This window comes from Lissotriton helveticus, chromosome 8 (genome assembly GCF_964261635.1).
Source record: "Lissotriton helveticus chromosome 8, aLisHel1.1, whole genome shotgun sequence".
Taxonomy (NCBI): domain Eukaryota; kingdom Metazoa; phylum Chordata; class Amphibia; order Caudata; family Salamandridae; genus Lissotriton; species Lissotriton helveticus.
The window spans coordinates 1,661,988,023-1,662,006,713 of record NC_136069.1 but is presented as its reverse complement, the minus strand read 5'-3'; the positions used below and the strand labels follow the sequence as shown (position 1 = coordinate 1,662,006,713).

Genomic DNA, 18,691 nt, shown 5'->3' with positions numbered 1-18,691 from the left:
GGGAGGGGGGGGGAAGGGAAGTTAATGTTCTTGTTTTTCTTGTTTTCGTTTATGGTTCTGGTCTTCACTTATTTCACACGTAATGTTACCACCCTGGGCAGCGATATACTCCTAGGCCTCAACACGGACGGCACCATCACGTTGCTCACGACACTACTACAACGACTACATGGCCAACCCACCTCAGAATGCTCCCGCTAGGGGTACCACGGTAGCAGTAGGGGTGCCCCCTTTGCGCATGCTCACTTGGAATGTCAGGGGCCTGGGAGACAAAATAAAGAGGGGCCTGGTGTTGCAGGCTATTAAACGTCAGAGCCCGGATGTGGTTATGCTCCAAGAAACACACCTTGCAGGGACGACATGCAAAGCACTCGATAGGCGCGGATATAAAATGGTGACGCATGCAGACTTCACGTCTGGATCTAGGGGGACGGGGATACTGCTTAAAAAGTCGTCGCCCTTTCTTGTTACACAACATGCGACAGATGACCAGGGACGCTTCGCAGCGATACATGGCCAGTTGGAGGGCAGGCCGCTCAATGTGGTATCAGTGTACATCCCCCCAGCACTACACTCCATAGCGTTACCTGCACTGGGTAAATTCCTCCTGGACCTCCCTGAGGGAGACACAATCATTGGGGGTGACCTAAATGCTATAATAGACTCGGCGCTAGACGCCTTTCCCACAAGGGTCCGCGCAAGAGGGATTACACCACTCCCCGACTTTCTAGAGACACTGGGCATTGTGGATATATGGCGGCATCTGCGCCCTGCAGCGACCCAGTACATTTTCTACTCCGCAGTACACAACAGCCTGTCTCGCATAGATTACTTCTTGTTCCTGGGGGAGGGACTGGGCGCGGTAGACAAGATCGACATCCTACCCAGAGGCATATCTGACCACTCACCATTAGTTCTCACCCTTACTACTAGAGAACAGAAGTGCGCTAGGGTATACCCTATTTACCCAAATTATCTCAAAGTCCCTAAAATAAGACAGAAACTAAAACTAGCGACGACACACTACTTTACTGAAAACGAAGGAACGGTGGCCTCACCGTCGATTCTGTGGGAGGCTTACAAAACCGTCCTACGGGGGACTGCAATAGCAGCCATCACGGGGCACAAACGAGACTCCCGGAAAGAACTCACAGAACTAGAATTGGCACTCCATAATGCAAACACGACACATATGGCAGACCCCTCCCCGGCTACGACACACACACTGCAGCTACGGCAACAACAGTACCAGGCCCACCTCAGAGCGACTGTGCAGGGTTACATCGCGAACACTAAACATAGAATATACGATGTGGGCGACAAGGCGGGGAAAATGCTGGCATGGTTGGACAGGAGAGGGGGGTGCAAGAGGTATCCAGAGACTCAGTACCTCTGGCGGACAAACACTAACACACCCGGAAGACATAGTGCGCACTTTAGCACATCATTTTCAAACCATATACACCCCTGATAATATCATAACTGCACAAATGGCAACAACCTCACTAGCAGACATTGTCATCCCCAGCATAACACCGGAGACTGCACGGGACTTAGAGGCGGATCCTTCGGAAGAAGAAATCCAACTGGCGATACGTTCGCTACAGTCTGGCAAAGCACTGGGGCCTAATGGTCTGCCTGTGGAGTGGTATAAATCAATGGCTTCAGAACTTAGTAAACCCCTACGGGACATGTATTTGGAGAGTAGAGAACGGGCAGAATTGCCGCTGGACCAACGCACAGCCACGATAGTGGCAATTCCTAAGCCAGGCAAACCCCCAGCCGAATGCACCTCATATCGCCCGATATCGTTATTAAATGTGGAAGCTAAGGTGCTGGCTAAACTTCTGGCCAACCGTCTGATGCCGCACCTGAGCACCCTGATCCACCCCGATCAATCGGGTTTTATGCCCCATAGAAGTACGGCGCTAAACCTCCGAAGGGTCCATGGGGTACTGGCTCTGTCGCACCTCCTCACGGAGAAGGCGGTGATCCTCTCCCTTGATGCCAAAATGGCCTTTGACCTAGTAGAATGGGAATACCTCTTTGAGGTGCTTGCACGTATGGGCTTTGGGTCGAAATATATAGCATGGATACGACTACTATACACCAAACCAGTGGCGCAAGTAGTGACTAATGGCCACATCTCACCGATGTTCCCATTGGGCAGGGGGACCAGACAGGGGTGTCCCTTATCGCCCTTGCTCTTCGCGTTGGTGCTCGAGCCCTTAGCAATCCTACTCAGAAACACGCCCTTATTTAAAGGCATTCAGTGGGAGGAGGGATGGGAAGACAGGGTCTCCCTATATGCTGACGACATGCTCATTTACATGGTCGACCCCGACAACGGAATCCCAGCCCTGCTGGACATTTGTAACTCACATGGGAAGTCATCAGGTTACACCCTGTATTGGTCGAAATCGGTGATCTTCACACTGAAGGGGCCAGCACCGAGACTACAGGAAAGCTGCCCACTGACGGCACCAACGGCCTCCTTTAAATATCTGGGCGTTATTATTACGCATTCCGAAGCGGATTTTTTCACTGCTAACCTAAAACCACCTATGGATCGCCTGCGCGCAGACGTTAAACACTGGGCGACCTTGCCCCTCACCCTCCTGGGGCGAGCAGCATTATTTAAAATGATGGCACTCCCCAGATTTCTGTACATATTGGAAAACACCCCCCATCCTGTCCCTCCGCGATACTTCAAACAGATTGCAGCGTTACTCTCCAGCCTACTCTGGAACAATGGTCCAGCGAGAATAGCTTATGACAAATTGGTGAGAAGTTGGTATGAGGGGGGGATTGCCCTTCCCAATATTCAGCTCTATTACTGGGCGGCTCAACTCAAAATAATTAATCACTGGATCCACACCCCGAGAAATGACCCAGCATACAGGGCAGATTGGGCACACTTGGGGACAGACTGCATGCTCTCGGTACTGTATAATAAGTCGTACCTCAAAAATCTACACGGCCCAACACGGCACACAGCAACCCTCTGGCATTTAGCACAGGCACGACTGGGCTGGACAGGGAGAATCACAAAAATGACACCATTATGGGACACAAAGTCACTGGGAAACCTTAGAGCGTGCAAAGGGTTTGCACAATGGGACTTGATAGGAATCTCCACGGTGGGCGACCTCTGGGACAAAGACACAGTGATACCATTCCCACAACTTCAGCGGCAGTATGATCTCAGACCCACTGAAACATTTCGCTATATACAAATTAGGCACGCACTGCTCCAGGCCATCCCACCGGGCACTGATCTGCCAGACTCCTCGCCACTTGAGGACAGGTTATTGACAGACTTCATGCAACAGAGCGCCACTTCCCTCACTTACAAAAAACTGATCAATAATTTAAAGGATTCCACGATAACACTTAAGAATCGATGGGAGGGGGAAATCGGTATGATGGATGAATCGGAGTGGAAGGAAGCCTTGGCCTCCCCAAGAGAGGTAGGCATCTCAGCAAAATTTAGGCTGGTGCAACTAAAAATATTACACCGCATCTACTACACCAGGACACTACTCCATAAAATACATAGAGCGCCCACCCCCTTCTGCTTGAGAGGTTGCGGGGAGGAGGGAACACTGCTCCATACACTATGGGACTGCTCACGAATACAAGAATTCTGGAGGCAGGTACTGCGCACCGTCTCCCAGACACTTGGGGTTTCCATTCTACCAGAACCGCGGAAATGCCTTTTGAACGTCTGGGACCCCAATGACCTAGATAGATACGGATTACTTTGGGCCACGCTGGCCATGACAGTAGCTAAACGTGATATTGCACAAAAATGGGGGGCTCCAGACTTACCTACGGCAAACAGATGGGCTAACAACATGGATACCCTGATGATCACGGAAAGGACTGTGTATATCCTTAGAGCGGCCCCCCGCAAATGGAACAAGGTGTGGACAGCGTGGAATGTTTATAGGGGCGAGATCTGTGAACCCTTACCAGAGGGAGGCGAAATAGACTCCGAGGATGAGGAGGAGTGATGGCTGGGAAGGGGGATGTATGCTTACTAGTGCTGAATGCAGCAGCGTGCTGGAATGACTTACCTGGATGTGGCCATTACAACGAGGAGGCCTGCTGATGGGTGGAGAAGTGTACAGTATAAATGAAAGTGATGACCTAAGTTTGGGAGAGGGAGGGGGGGGGAACTTTCTCTTGGAATTCGACGAATGTTACCAACGTTGGGTATCACGTGGCGAGAGAAAACTGTTAACTTCTGGTAACATAAGTCAGGATAAACGGAATAGCATATACAAAATAGAGATGGGGAACGAGATTAGAACACAGAATGCATGCTACCGATTATGTATACGGAACTGTATTATAAGAATGTGAATGTACCAACTTGGAAGTATTATCATGACTGGACAATATGCCTTTATGTCAATAAAAGTTTATAAAAAAAAACTAAAAAAAACTGTCTTTGTATATTCCAATATATGCCAAAGACAGAAGTGGAAATGGTCAAAACAATTTTGTTCTCAGATTGAAAAATCTAGTAAGAAAGTCAACAAATCTGTGTCTGCATACCTCAGACCACAAAATGGGGTCCATCTACAACATAGGTTTTGATATGGCTGATACCTACAGAAGTGATGGAGTACACTTCACAGATCAGGGAAATTGAGTTTTCCTGAAGAACTTGAAGCTGTGCATCCGCACTTATATGTAGCTCCAACTAATGAACACAAGGGCTCTTTTTGGAGCCACCCTATAACTTACAACTTAGGCCCGCTATGTTAGGGGCAGGTAACGGCAACTCCCGGACCCTCGCCAAAATGTATTCTCCACACAGCTCTGGCGCTGCGGCCAGACCAGCTGACTTTGCAGCACAGAGCTCTCGCTTTGATCACCATCTCTACTCACTTGCGCTTTACAAATACCGTATTGATTTACCTTTGCAACTCCCTGTACAACCCCACCTAAGCACCATATACAGTTGGACAGGTGTGGCACATCGCCCAGAGCACATGACTTCACAGCACAGCTCACACAGTTTGGGCTCACGGTTTCATTCCCGAGTCCATCAGCAGCTCAATTTAGCAGCCTGACACTCTAGGCAATACCGCATTTAAAATCCGTATCCAGCACTTCTAGACCAGTACAGGTCAGTAGTTCAGCTACTTTACTCAGAGTCCATCAGCAGCTCAGCTTATGCCCCCAGCGCCATCAGACCAGTAGGAGTGAGTAGTTTGCACTTTACAAATACCAAATTGATTTGATACGGTCAAATTTACCTTCGCGCTCCCTGTATAAACCCCTTAAGTACCATACACAAGTTACAATGTTCGAAACAATTTCCTCCGAGTAGGTATAACTACATGCGGACACTACTTGGACAGATGTGGCACAGCGTCCAGAACACATGACTTCACAGCATATAACACACAGTTTGGACTCAAGCTTTCATCTCCGAGTCCGGCAGTAGCTCAGCACATGGGACCCTAGACAACACCTCACATATTTTCCATACCTCAGGACTTTCAGACCAGTACGGGTCAGTAGTTCATCCTAGTAGGTATAAACACATGCTGACACTACTTCCACTGGTGTAGTACAGCGGCCACGGCACATGACTTCACAGCATAAAACGCACAATTTGGGCTCACACCTTAATCCCGACTCCGCGACCAGCTCACTTTAGCAGCATCAGACTCTAGGCAATACCTCACTTAATTTCCGTAGCCCACCACTTTCACACCGGTAGGGGGGAATACTTCGCTTCGCACCCTCTCTAAAGCACACCCTAAACACCCCACTGAGGTTACAGTGCTCCTACCCTCCTCTGTCCCACTTTTTTTGCCCTTTTTTTCCCCTTACTCGCTTCAACGGAATCACAAAATGGCGGCCAACACTTCCTAGTTGCAACCGCTTGCAGCGCTCGCAACCAATAATAGCAAGCTTGTGCTTGCTTGTAATGCCTCAGTCAATCAGATGGCAGAATTCCCAAATATAGATATCTGTGAATTTCGATATTTCTCCAAAACTACTGAACGAATTTACACCAAACATAAGCGTGCTTTCCTAGACCAAGACCATTCTCCTGGCCAAATTTGGGGTAATTCCGTTCACCCGTTCGACCTGTAGCCTTGTCTAAAGTTTCCTATGGAAATTAACGTTTTGGGACCCCCCCTTATCTCTGCCCCCTCCCCCCCCCCCACCTTGACGAATCACCCCCAAACTTAGGAGCTGACATGAACAAAGAATTAGTTTGGAAAATTTCATGAAGATTCATCAAACAACGTCAAAGTTATAAGCAAAACAAAAAATATTCTTCCTCTGGAAACTTGGTCCTAACTTTAACTACCTACTGGTGACCGCCATCATTTTAAGAACAATATTTGTGTTCTCAATGTTTGTGATTTTATCAGTTAAGAATATGAAGGTGATATTTTTGTTATCGGTATTTGTTTTCCAATAATTTTGTATGTCGATATTCTGTGCGTCGATATTATGTGAGTGATCCGGGAATGGACTCCTGTCACAACAGTTTCACCTTTATGGAGTGCTGAGACAGTCTTCACAAACTATGGACCAGCCTATATATAGAGCCACAAACACACAAAGGATAGAAAATTATATACACAGTAGTGAATGGTAAATGGCTGATAAAATGGATATACAGGAAACACATTGACACTACAAAGCCCTCACTAGAGGAATTGAAAGCTAAACGTCATAGGCATGAACTGAGGGAATTATCAAAATATTTGTATACAAAGTATCTAGAAACACTTGTTGTAAATACTGTCAATTTATTTATACCCATTTGATGTATTTGACCCTAGGAAAGATTGATAATATTTACGGAACAGCATCATCACAATTCCCCAAATCTAAGGAGCATAATGCAGGATTTTACCACATGGTATAGGAGTGCCCAATGAGAGGAAGGCTCTGGAGAGAAAGTACAAATAAAATGCACTAGAATCTATAAGGAACTGTGCTATAAACACCAGAAGGGATATGCTGGGTCTCTTTCTCAGTACCAAAACCAAGAATGTCAGTAATAAGTATATTGATCTGGCCCTCCTAATTTTTAAAAGGACAATCGTGATGAACTTGAAAATCCATATGGCACAATCAACATGCCAGTGGGCAGATGGCGTGAAAAGCAGCAGCCGAAAGCACTTTATTACACTGGGAAGAAAGCAGAGGAAAAATCCCATTGCGTTTGAATATGAGTCTACATAGATGCTTTTATTGAGTGAGAGGATGGGGGAGGGTCAACCCAACCCAGACAGACCACTTGGTTTAGCTATAGGGGAGATGGGCCGTGGATTCCCTCCGTGGTCGTCACCTACCCAGTCGGTCCCTAGACAGACTTCCTTTCGTCTCTATGGTTGTCTCTTCCCTTATCCTCACTTTCTCACCTCCCCTACCTCCCTATACTTTTTCTCTCCTTTTTCTCCTCTCCTAATGTATTGCTGATTGTTTGATATTATGTTTACTGGCTGATCTTTTTCTGGTATATGGTTGAACCACATTGTTGCACCTCCTTTCGTCTCTCCTGTCTGCTCCTCCCGCATCCTCTCTCTGTCTCTCCTTCTCTCCTCTCGCAATGTATTGAGACTGAACTATTTTGTCTGATGCCCGATGGAGTTACTTGGTTTAGCTATAGGGGAGACGGGCCGTGGATTCCCTCCTTGGTCGTCACCTACCCAGTCGGTCTTTTGACAGACTTCTTTTCGTCTCTCCTTATTGTCTTTCCTTATCCTCCCTTTCTCACCTCCCCTGCCCCCTCCACTACTTTTCTCTCTCCTCTCTCCTCTCTCTTCTCTCCTCTCCTAATTGTATTGCTTATGTTTTGAATGTTTTGTGTAATTGTTGAACTTTTTCGGTTACATTGTTGATTCTCATGTAAAGCGCTCTGATACCTCCGGGTCTAGCCTGCGCTATATAAAAGAAGTGAACCTGCGGCTGCTGACAATGTGCTCCCACTTATCCCAACCCTCCCCCTCCCTCCGCTCCTACTTTTTCCAGCTTCTGTCCTCTGCCCTCGCTTGTGCCTGTCCTTTGTCCCCACCCTGTTTTTCTGTGAACCTCTTCCCTCGCCACTTGAGACTGAACTATTTTGTATGATGCCCGATGGAGCTACCTGGTTTTAGCTATAGGGGAGATGGGCCATGGATTCCCTCCTTGGTCGTCACCTACCCAGTCGGTTTTTAGACAGACTTCCTTTCGTCTCTACGGTTGTCTCTTCCCTTATCCTCCCTCTCTCTCCTCCCCTACCCCTCACTACTTGATCTCTCCTTTCTCTCCTCCCCTAATGTAATGCTGACTGTTCTATTTAATGTTTACTTGTTGTTCTTTTTCTGGTATATTGTCGAACCACATTGTTGCACTTCCTGTCGTCTCCTCCCGCATCCTCCCTCTATTTGTCTCTCCTTCCCTCCTCTCTCTTTTTTTATTTTTTTTTATTTATTGGTTCACAGCAGTATGAGTACAACAAAATAGTAAAAAAAAATATATATCATATATGCCGTATATACCTTAACATAATTCATCCAAAGATAATCTATTCAATACTATCCATAACCCAAATAAATAATAACTCTGTGTACATCCATTATTAACACATACATTTCGAATTTAAATTTGAATACATTCTCAATCCTCATAATAAGCAGAAAAAGCACCCCAAATTTTCATACCCATTTTCTTTTTCCTCCTTGATCCACTTGTTAAAAAGAGCCCCCACTCCAATTTATATAGACTATACATTCTTGATTGCCATTGTTGATAGAGAGGCGGCTTTTCCTGAAGCCACTCAGTGGCTATACACAATCGTGCTACCATCATTGAAAAAAAAATAGTGGCGATAAGGATATAGCCTTTCCAAGGGGCTATCTATAGGGATTTTCCCCAGAAGCAGCATAGCGGGGGTAACGGTTACATGGAAATTAAACACTAAGGAAATTAATTTTTCAATTCCTCCTATAAATCCAACAAGCCTAGGGCTGGAGAAAAAAATATGTATACTATCTGCGTGGTCAGCTTTACATCGGAAGCATTTACCATCGAAACCCTCGCCCCATTTGGACATACGTTCAGGAGTATAATATAAATCGAACAGGGTTTTAAAACATTGGGCTTTTAAATTAGCAGACATTAATGCCTCCTTTGACAATAAGATAAGATCTTCCACTACTATTTATGGATCTCCTAAACTGTTAGCCCACTTTACCCTTACTTTCTCAAGATCATCTATTTTCCCCTCTAGTAACATTCGATACAGAATGCCTATTTTCACCTGCCTGTTAATCCCTTCTATAACTTGATTCTTTTGTAAAATTAACTTCTGTCTTACAAAAAAATCCCGTATTTGTAAGAATTTGAAAGTACGTTCTGGGAAAAGAAAACTGCTCACTTAACTCCTCAAAGGATTTACACTTGCCATCCTCCAGGCACATATCACCCAACCACCTAACCCCCTTTTTTTGCCAAATTACTGACATTCCATCCAAGAATATTTTAGGCAGTATCCTAGATGCTCTGAAAGGAGTATAATACGAAAACTTCCCAATAGCCATAGTTCTAACTAGCCATCTCCAGATCTTATAAGCGCCCACTAAAACCTTAAATCGAGTTCTCTTGTAATAACTACCATCAATTTCAATAAACAGGCTCTGCTTCACGCAGGGCCCTAACAGGATTTCGAAAATTGATGGGTGATTAAACATATGATCAGTTGCTCCCCGTTATCAAAATACTAATTTTCAATAAAAAAACAAACCATACAGTAAAGAAAAAATTCTGGGACCCCTAGCCCCCCCCCCCCCCCCCTTAGGTAACATCATGTGCTTCATAGCTCGTCTTGGTTTTCCGGGGCTCCAAATACATTTTCCACATGGAGATTGCAAAGCTTGTATCTTATACTTGGGGAATTCCAAGGGAATTGACCTAAACAAATATAATACTTTGGGTAAAACATTCATTTTTATAATATTAGTACGTCCAATAATAGTAAAATACAATCGTTCCCATCTCTCAAGAGACACCTTGATTTTAACATAAACGTCATTCCAGTTAGAATCAACCAATTCCGCCATATTGGCTTTGATCAATATCCCCAAGTAGGTAACTTCTTTAACCACTCTTTCGTCCTCCCATATTAATGCTTCAGAGCAAAGGATCTGAGTCTTCGATTCATTAAGTTTGTACCCCGTTACAATTCCAAAATCCTTTGCAAGCCTCTCAATCTCTAAAATTGCAGTGCCTGGGTTAGCTGTTACCACAGCGATGCCGTCCGCATAAGCGAAAACAGAAAAAACATATTCAGATACAATGAAGGGGGAATAAGTGGGTTTTGATTTAGTTGTTCTATAAAAGGATTAATGTACAAAGCAAACAATAACGGAGAGCAAGGGCACCCTTGACGAGTCCCTCTAGTAATATTTAGAGCGTCTGAAAGTAAACCCATAGCTGAGATCCTGGCCCTTGGAGTAAAATAAAGTGATTTAATTGAATTAATAAACTTCTGACCAATACGCATTTTATCCATAAGTCTCCATAAGTAGTCCCAGCACACACGGTCAAATGCCTTTTCTGCGTCAAGCAAAAAAAGCGCTAATTCCTTGTTGTTCACAGCCGCAATATCAAGTAGCGTAATGACTTTGTTTATATGGTCTACCGTGCCTCTTTTAGGTATAAAACCGTGCTGTTGCCGAGAGACTAAGGATGTTACTGCTTTAGACAAACGATTGGCCAGAATCTTTGAATAACCTTTATTATCAACATTTAATAAGGATATTGGGCGATAAGATCCCACCATATCCGAGGCTTTGACTTTCTTGCAGAATACTGCAATAGTTGCTTCTGACCAGGTACTAGGAGGACTTCCCTGTTGTGCCTTCAGCATTACATTCAGCATTTCATCCTTGATATTATTAAACTGTTTGTAAACTTCTGCGGGAATTCTGTCAGGGCCTGCCGCTTTGCCGACTGCCACACTCTTAACTGCTAGTTCTAACTCACACATCGTAATCGGAAGGTCTAGTTGGTCAGCAATATTAGGGTCTAAAACTTTCAAGCCTATATCCAATATGTCACTCCATTCAGTAACCACAGGCTCACCTTCCTGCGTGTATAGTTCAGAATAAAACCTCCTGAAATATGTTAAGAATTTGCTGCGGCTCTGAATGCGATACACCCTGACTGTCCTTCATTGCATGGATGTTCCTAGCGGACTCCTTCATCCGAAGTCTAACAGCCAACCTTCTACCAATCTTTTGCCCAAACTCATAACTTAGCATTTTAGAAGTTAAAAATGTTCTTGCAATCTCCATACTCCAAAATCCAAGAATGTCAGCTCTGGCCTTTGCTACCTTATTTTCAGCCTCCCATAACTCTTTTCTACCGCTGACTACTTCCCTCGTTAAAAGGATCTCAGCCTGTGCTAACTGCTCATATAACTTATCAAACTCTTTTTTAAATGTCTTTTGCTGCCAAATTGAAAAACTAATGCACTCGCCCTGGAATCCCGCTTTAAAAGCGTCCCACACTATACAATCATTAGCAGTCCCTTTATTATAACTGAAAAAAGACTGAATCCAGCTGTCCATATGCGTTTTAAATTCCTTATTCAATCCCAGTTTTTGGTCATATGTAAAATTGGACCGTATTATATTCTTCACCCTGCCCTGGATTTCCATCGTTATTGGAGAATGATCAGATGTAACCCTGGGATAGGTTTTAATTATTGCCCCTTCCAGTATGTTTTCTGGGGCAAAAAAGTAGTCTAGTCTAACCAGCTTTTTGTGTGGATGTGAATAAAATGTAAACCCATTATCTTCCCCCCTGAGTCGTCCCCATACATCAATTAAGCCTTGATCTTGCAATAAATTAACGAGCGCTTTATAAACTCTTGGTTTCTGGCCTTTATAATTACCAAAACCATCCTGTATTACACTATTCGATAAGTTTATATTCACATCCCCACAAAGTACTATAGGTTGTGGAAAATTAGCCAGTTCTAAATTTATTTCATTCAGAGGAGCGGGGTCATCCAAATTAGCTCCATATATTGTACATAGCGTTACCTGTCTTCCCTCAACTCTACACTCTGCAATAGCCCACCGTCCATTTTTATCCACTAATTTCCGACCAACTTTTGCATAGTGTTGTTTAACAAGGATAGCTCCCCCTTATCATACTCGACTGACCAGAGGCAGCTACTAATGTAAAACCGAGTTCTTTTAATATTCCCCTTTTTGACCAAGGAATATGAGTTTCTTGTATGCACAATATATCTGGTCGAATATATCTCAATTCTGCAGCTAGCTTCTATCTTTTTGTATAATTATTCAACCCGGACACATTCATTGAGCAGATTCTTAGCCCTTTGTTTGCCATTGTAATTGTGAATCCAATACCTGCGCAACTCTATCTACCAACCACCAAATCAAAATCAAAGCTAAAATGGATGCTAAATCATTCTTTTTATTTGGTCTATCCATCACATTTCCTCCATGTAATTTGCTGTGAACTCCTTTTTCCCCCCAAAACACCCCCCAGTGCCCCCCTCACCCCCCTACCCCACTCTCCACTTCCACCCACCCTCCCCCCTCCCTTCTCCCTTAATAGAGGCTTTAGGACTTATGGTCCTGTGATGCGAGCTTGCCCCCAAACCCCCTGTCGCCCCCCCCCCCCAGGATTCCCCTCATCAAATCTATACCATACTCCATCCCTCTGCTCCCGGTGATGGTCCGAAGCTTAGAAACAAAGATATACAAACGCCGTTGGCTTTTTACTATCTACATTCTATTGACTTCCAAAATTTCTATCTCTTACAGATTACAATGACCCCAGAAATTCTTTGGCAGCACCGCCAGTCATGAAAAATCTTGTGCGTTCCCTATGTATAACCTTTAATTTAGCAGGGAACATCAGATATGCCTGCACCCCTTTTGCTTGAAACTCTGTTATTAGCTGCCGTAGCTGCCATCGTACTTCAACAGATTGCTTACACAAATCAGGTCTCACGAAAAATTCACAATCTAGAGCAGTGCACTTTTTATCAGGTCGAGTCCTAATAAATATCTCCTCACGAGCCTGGAAGCTATTAAAAGCCACTAGAATGGCTCTTGGCTTCTGATCGCGCTGGTTTGCTTTAAATGGGAATCTATGGGCCCGCTCCACCACCCGGTCCCAATCCCATTTAGTAACTTCTGGCATTGCTTTTCGTAAAAGTGAAACAATAAACCCTCGAGTATCAGACCCCTGTTTCCCTTCAGGGATCCGCAGAAATCTCAAATTGTTTCTGCGAGAGCGATTCTCAATGTCAACAAGTTTCCAATTGATGTCCTCCTTAGTGGCCATATGTAAATCAATAGTCTTTTTTTGTTGAGCTACCTCATCTTCTAGGGACGAAATACGCGATTCTGCCTCCGTTGCTCTTGCCAAAAATTCAGAGTGCGATTTCACCAAACGTCTAACAGAGTTATGCAACTTCTTACATGAGTTCTGTACTCTCAAACTGTCCTCTCGTGTCTCATCTGTGTTGCTTCATCATCTGATAAATCAGACCCAAAGATATATCCTCCCACTCTGAATCAAAAGCAGCCGCTGCACCTTCCGTACGCTCAATACCTTCTTGAGCACCATTATCCTCCTCTTTAGCACCTAATTGTAACTTACGTACAGTACCTGGCTCTAGGCCCTCTATCTCCAATAAATCAGCGTTCATGCTGCTATGGTCACTACCTTCATCTAAGCGGCCATCTTCCATGCTCATGCGAGTAGCGTACAATTCCGCCAAGTCCTCTGAGGATATGACATAGATCGATCGGATAAAGAGTAAAAATCAGCAGAATCCGTTTCGCCGCTAGCAACTAACACTGTCATCACTGTTTGGCAAATTCAAATTTAAATTCAATGTAGTAGCCAAGTCATCTTCCTTTTCCCCCGTGGTTGTTGGTAAAACATTAGTATCAAATGCAGAAGAAGTCAAAACTGTAACGTCTTGAGAGGGGGTAGTGCTCAGGCTCTCCTCCATATTCATTCTACTGCCATTCACTTCCAATACAGGGGCTGGGGTTATTGCCATCGATATTTGAATAGGTGCAATCTTCTGTACACCCTCCGCCCCCGCTCCCTGACCTTCAGAATCTATTAGTCGAGTCTCGTTCTGCATACTGAGCTGCAGCTTTTCTGCTTCCTTTAACTTTGTTACAAAAAACATCTCTGGTATTTTCTTTCTTATGCTGGCAGCCTCCACCTCTTTAGTCCGTGCTGCAGCCGGCACCCCCCCATGCTCCGTCATCTTACTTGCTGAAGATGCCGTGGTTGCCTCCTTCATACCCTCCACTGCTTCGGTTATTTCAACGGCGGCTCCCTGTACCCGACCTCTTCTCCCCTTCGGCCCCATCCTCAAGACCGACGTATTCTGCCACCTCCGTAATGGCTCGGCTCGTACGCTGCCTTGCTCCAGACCAACGTGGAAAACTGCACTCCAGGTGCACCGAGTAAGTTGCCTCCAGAAAAACGCCCACTGTGCTTTCAGCGTGCTCCGGGTTACCAGCGCTGCGGCCGCTCGTATCGCAATCATACAGACCACGGAGCACCTTCGGGAACCAGGAAGCAGCCTTAATCCTTCTCTCCTTTTCCAACAACAGACGGAGGTAAATAATGATGGTCAGCCGTTTAATAGTTTTCCCAACCGCTTCGAGTTTTCACCGCAAGCATCCGCCTAGCCTGGGAGGTCCGACAGGAGCGGCTTACTCACACGTCCAGCGAGGACGCCATCTTGCCTCGGTATGCCATGAAACAAATTTTTCAAGCCTTTTGGAAACAGTTCTATTCCTTCCCTCCTCTCTCAATGTATTGAGACCGAACCATTTTGTCTGATGTACGATGGAGCTACCTGGTTTAGCTATAGAGGAGACGGGCCATGGATTCCCTCCTTGGTTGTCACCTACCCAGTCTGTCTTTAAACAGACTTCCTCTCGTCTCTACGGTTGTCTCTTCCCTTATCCTCACTTTCCCTCCTCCTCGAACCCCCACTACTTTCTCTCTCCTTTCTCTCCTCCCCTAATTGTATTGCTGATTGTTTGATATAATGTTTACTTGTTGATCTTGTTGAACCACATAGTTACACTTCCTTTCATCTCTCCTGTCGTCTCCTACCGCATCCTCCCTCTATTTATGTTTCTCCTTCCCTCCTCTCTCAATGTATTGAGACTGAACTATTTTGTCTGACGCCTGATGGAGCTACTTGGTTTAGCTATAGAGGAGATGGGCCGTGGATTCTCTCCTTGGTCGTCACCTACCCAGTCGGTCTTTAGGCAGACTTCTTTTCGTCTCTCCTTATTGTCTCTTCCCTAGCTCCTATTCTCTCTCCCCTGAATGTCTCCCCTTGTCTGCCCTGGGATCACACCTTACTGGACTTTGGACGTTGCCTTGACTCGTCTACCGGTTTGTGTCCCCATCACCCTTCCTCTCCTCTTCCCATGCTGTGTCTCTCACCCGCCCCTCCCCGCCCTCGTTATCTGTCTACTTCCCGTGCTCTAACCCCACCCCCCTCCCCGGAATCTCTCACCTTGCCTGCTTTTCCCCTTACGTATTTGTGCTTATTGTTTATCTCGACCTTACATGTAACTATGTTGCCATTCTCGAAGAACTGTGTAACCTTTGTAATGATGTAACCTGTAACTATGATCTGATGCTCATGTAAAGCGCTCTGATACCTCCAGGTCTAGCCAGCGCTTTATAAAACTTTTAAATAAATAAATATAAAAGGATCCATAATGGATGCAAACAAAATAATAGTGAGGAAATGAATCCTAACTCGAAGAACTGTCCCAGAGTAACATACAATTGAAGTGAAATCTACCGTACATGCGGCTGCTGGGCATCCAGTCCCTCCCTCCTCTTCTGTAACTAGATGACTGACCATAACATGGAACAGTCACTGAAAATATGACCATTAAACAAAAGGAAAGTAATATTCTTCTATCCTTATGAAACAGCCTTTACAACGCAACCGTTACAACTCATACCATTACATCACATGCCGTTGCAACGCGAAAGGTGTGCAGCAGTGGGTAGAAGGTGTTGGATTTAACTCCAACACCTTCCCTACTGTTTCACACACTAGAGTTGGAATAGAAAATTCATCTATTGCAACTTCCAGCGCTCCCCCCAACAAAGTCGGGGTAAAGTTTGCATTGCAATGGCATGTGAGGTAATGGCATACGTTGTAACGTCACATATTCACTAGCTTTACTAGGGTCAGTCTTCACAATTATTGGTTAGTTACTAATACGTTTTTACTCTTTTTTTTTTTTTTTTTTTTACTCATATAACATTGTTTATAGACAGTAGATGGTATAACATTTGAAATAGAGTAAGAAATTATACAGGAAGACAATCAATCCTTAAAAACACTTGCGTTGTACAGACCACTCTTCATTGAGGTCTAGTAATCAATGTCAATTCTAAAGAACAGCCAGCCATGCTTTCCTAGATATCGTTCAACTAAATTATGAAATGATGTGATGCATTGTTTGTCATTCATATTTGCAAGTAATGTTCCTGAATTATATCACTATGTACTTTTTGAATAGAATTTCGAAATTTCAATAAAGAAACAGGAAAAAGATTACATGAATATTTTTAAAATAGCCAAAGGTCCAGCTGTCAGAACATCCTGTGCTTTAAAATGAAAAAGGGTCTGCATTTGGTGCATCTAGAAGAATGTTCATGTAGCCAGATGCCAAGAAAAAGTGTAACTCTCAGAGCTTCTTTATTTGGGGAAAACTGGACTGCAGTTTTCTTTAAAAGAGTACATCTTTTAGCCATTACTGCTTAGAGAAAAATCCTTCCCTTTTTTCAGGGTCTCTATTGTAAAATATTTCTTAGAAGAGATTAGAAAAGTCTTTCCTCAAGTAAGGAGACCCTCTTCTCCAGGAGAACCTTATTGAGTACATTCAAAATTAACGTCTGTTTAGACCCATTCATAAGGCTACCTTATAACATATTTCCTGGATAGCAGCTTTCATATTAGCTATCAGCTAGTGAATACATGCTCTTTGCTGTAAGGAACCGTATACCGTTCTCCATAAAGTTAAAGAGGTGAAGAAAACTCATCTGAATCTTCTTCCTACATTAGTTAGACTTCCATGTTAATGAAACAATTTCCTTTCCAAGTTCTTTCCAGAACAATTCCTCTCAAGCAGGTTAGACTTTACATTCTCTAGATCTTAAAAGGTTATTAAATGTTTATAACAAGAAAACTAAAGACATGACAATAAAATCATCTCTTCGTGAATTATGGAGCTGTTTGCCACCGTGAAGCAGTTCGTTTTCAGTTGGATTGTCTCCTTTGTTTAAGTTAGTTAAAGCTTTGTTATTGGAACGTTGCCTGGCAAACCCAAAGTCCTTTCCACAAGAGGCATACTATCTACCTCAACTTTTGTTTGGGACAACCATTCATTTGGAGAACCATTACACCATTACAAGACATTATGTTCTTGATTCGGAATCTAGGGCGGATGACTTATTGGACCAAGCTTCTTTAGGGAATCTTTTTTTAAGTGTAGTCCTGTATTTTGTCGTTGTCTTTCTCTGCATTTTTAGGGGTGGGCTTGCTACTCTGTTTACTGCTAATGAATATAAATGAAAAATCCCTGGAGGAGAAGGAATAATGACTCACCTGTAATCCTAGCTCTCCTCTGGAGGACTCTTCTTTATAGTCTTAACTCTACCTCCTACCTGGAGAACACACCAGGGAAGTAGGAACTATTTTTTTTTAGGATTGGTGATTCCCATAAAAAGAACTGGTAGGGCATGATGAGAGAGGAACGGTGTGCCCTTCCTTAGAGGAGCAGTGGCAGTTTTTCTATCCTCCCTCCAGGGCAATATTGTCTTGCTTTTCCCTTACATAAAAATAAAACGTTTTGTACCTTAGTTCTTGTCACTTACCTGCAAAGAGTGACTACGCTTTTGTTTTTGGAATTGACCTTTTAAAACAATAATTGGAAACTGTCAATATAGCCTGCAATAGGCTGCCACAAAATACCTTGTTTCATATTGTTGTTTTTTAAAAATAAAGTTTTAATGTATTTTGTAAAAGAGCTTTCGGATGCGGCTTGCGGGCGAAACAGTAGATTGTGTTTGACTATAATGAAGATTCCAGTGGAGAAGAACTAGGATTACAGGTAAGTAACTATTCTTTCTTCTGTGCTCTTTCAAATAAGTTCCATACGAAGCCACTAACTGGAGTGAAAACAAATCCCTCAAAAGATCCGTGATACATTTTGAGATTGAGTAAAGTCCCTATCAAAAGGGGTCAGTGCAGCGGGCAGTACTAGATGTAAGGCCTATATTAGAATTCAATTTGACCTTAGGAAAATAACTTTTTCACAAAGTGCATTCAGATCACGTTGCTCCAGACTGTACGTTATTATTTTGCAGAAAGTGCTAGTCCTCCTTAAACACATAAGTGTACGTGGGTGTCATCCGGATCATGGCTGAGGGCGGGGATCATGTGTGATGGTGCTAGTGGTGCTGAGGTGGGTCAGTGTCCCACCAGGCTGGCCATGACTATCTATGTAGGAGGAAGTTCACCTAGGAACTTTGAAAGGAGCAGATGCAAGAGCACAGCCTCCTCCTTCGTCATGTTATTGGTTCAAGGGTTTGTGATGATTAGCATTATTCT

General features: G+C 44.0%; 1 protein-coding gene across 3 annotated transcripts in view; it reads left to right on the top strand.

Annotated features, from left to right (window-relative positions):
- The window catches only part of LOC144773609 (transient receptor potential cation channel subfamily M member 2-like), a 1,291,174-nt gene that overhangs the window by 651,978 nt on the left and 620,505 nt on the right, over window positions 1-18,691 (top strand). The gene's annotated exons all lie outside the window — the stretch shown is intronic.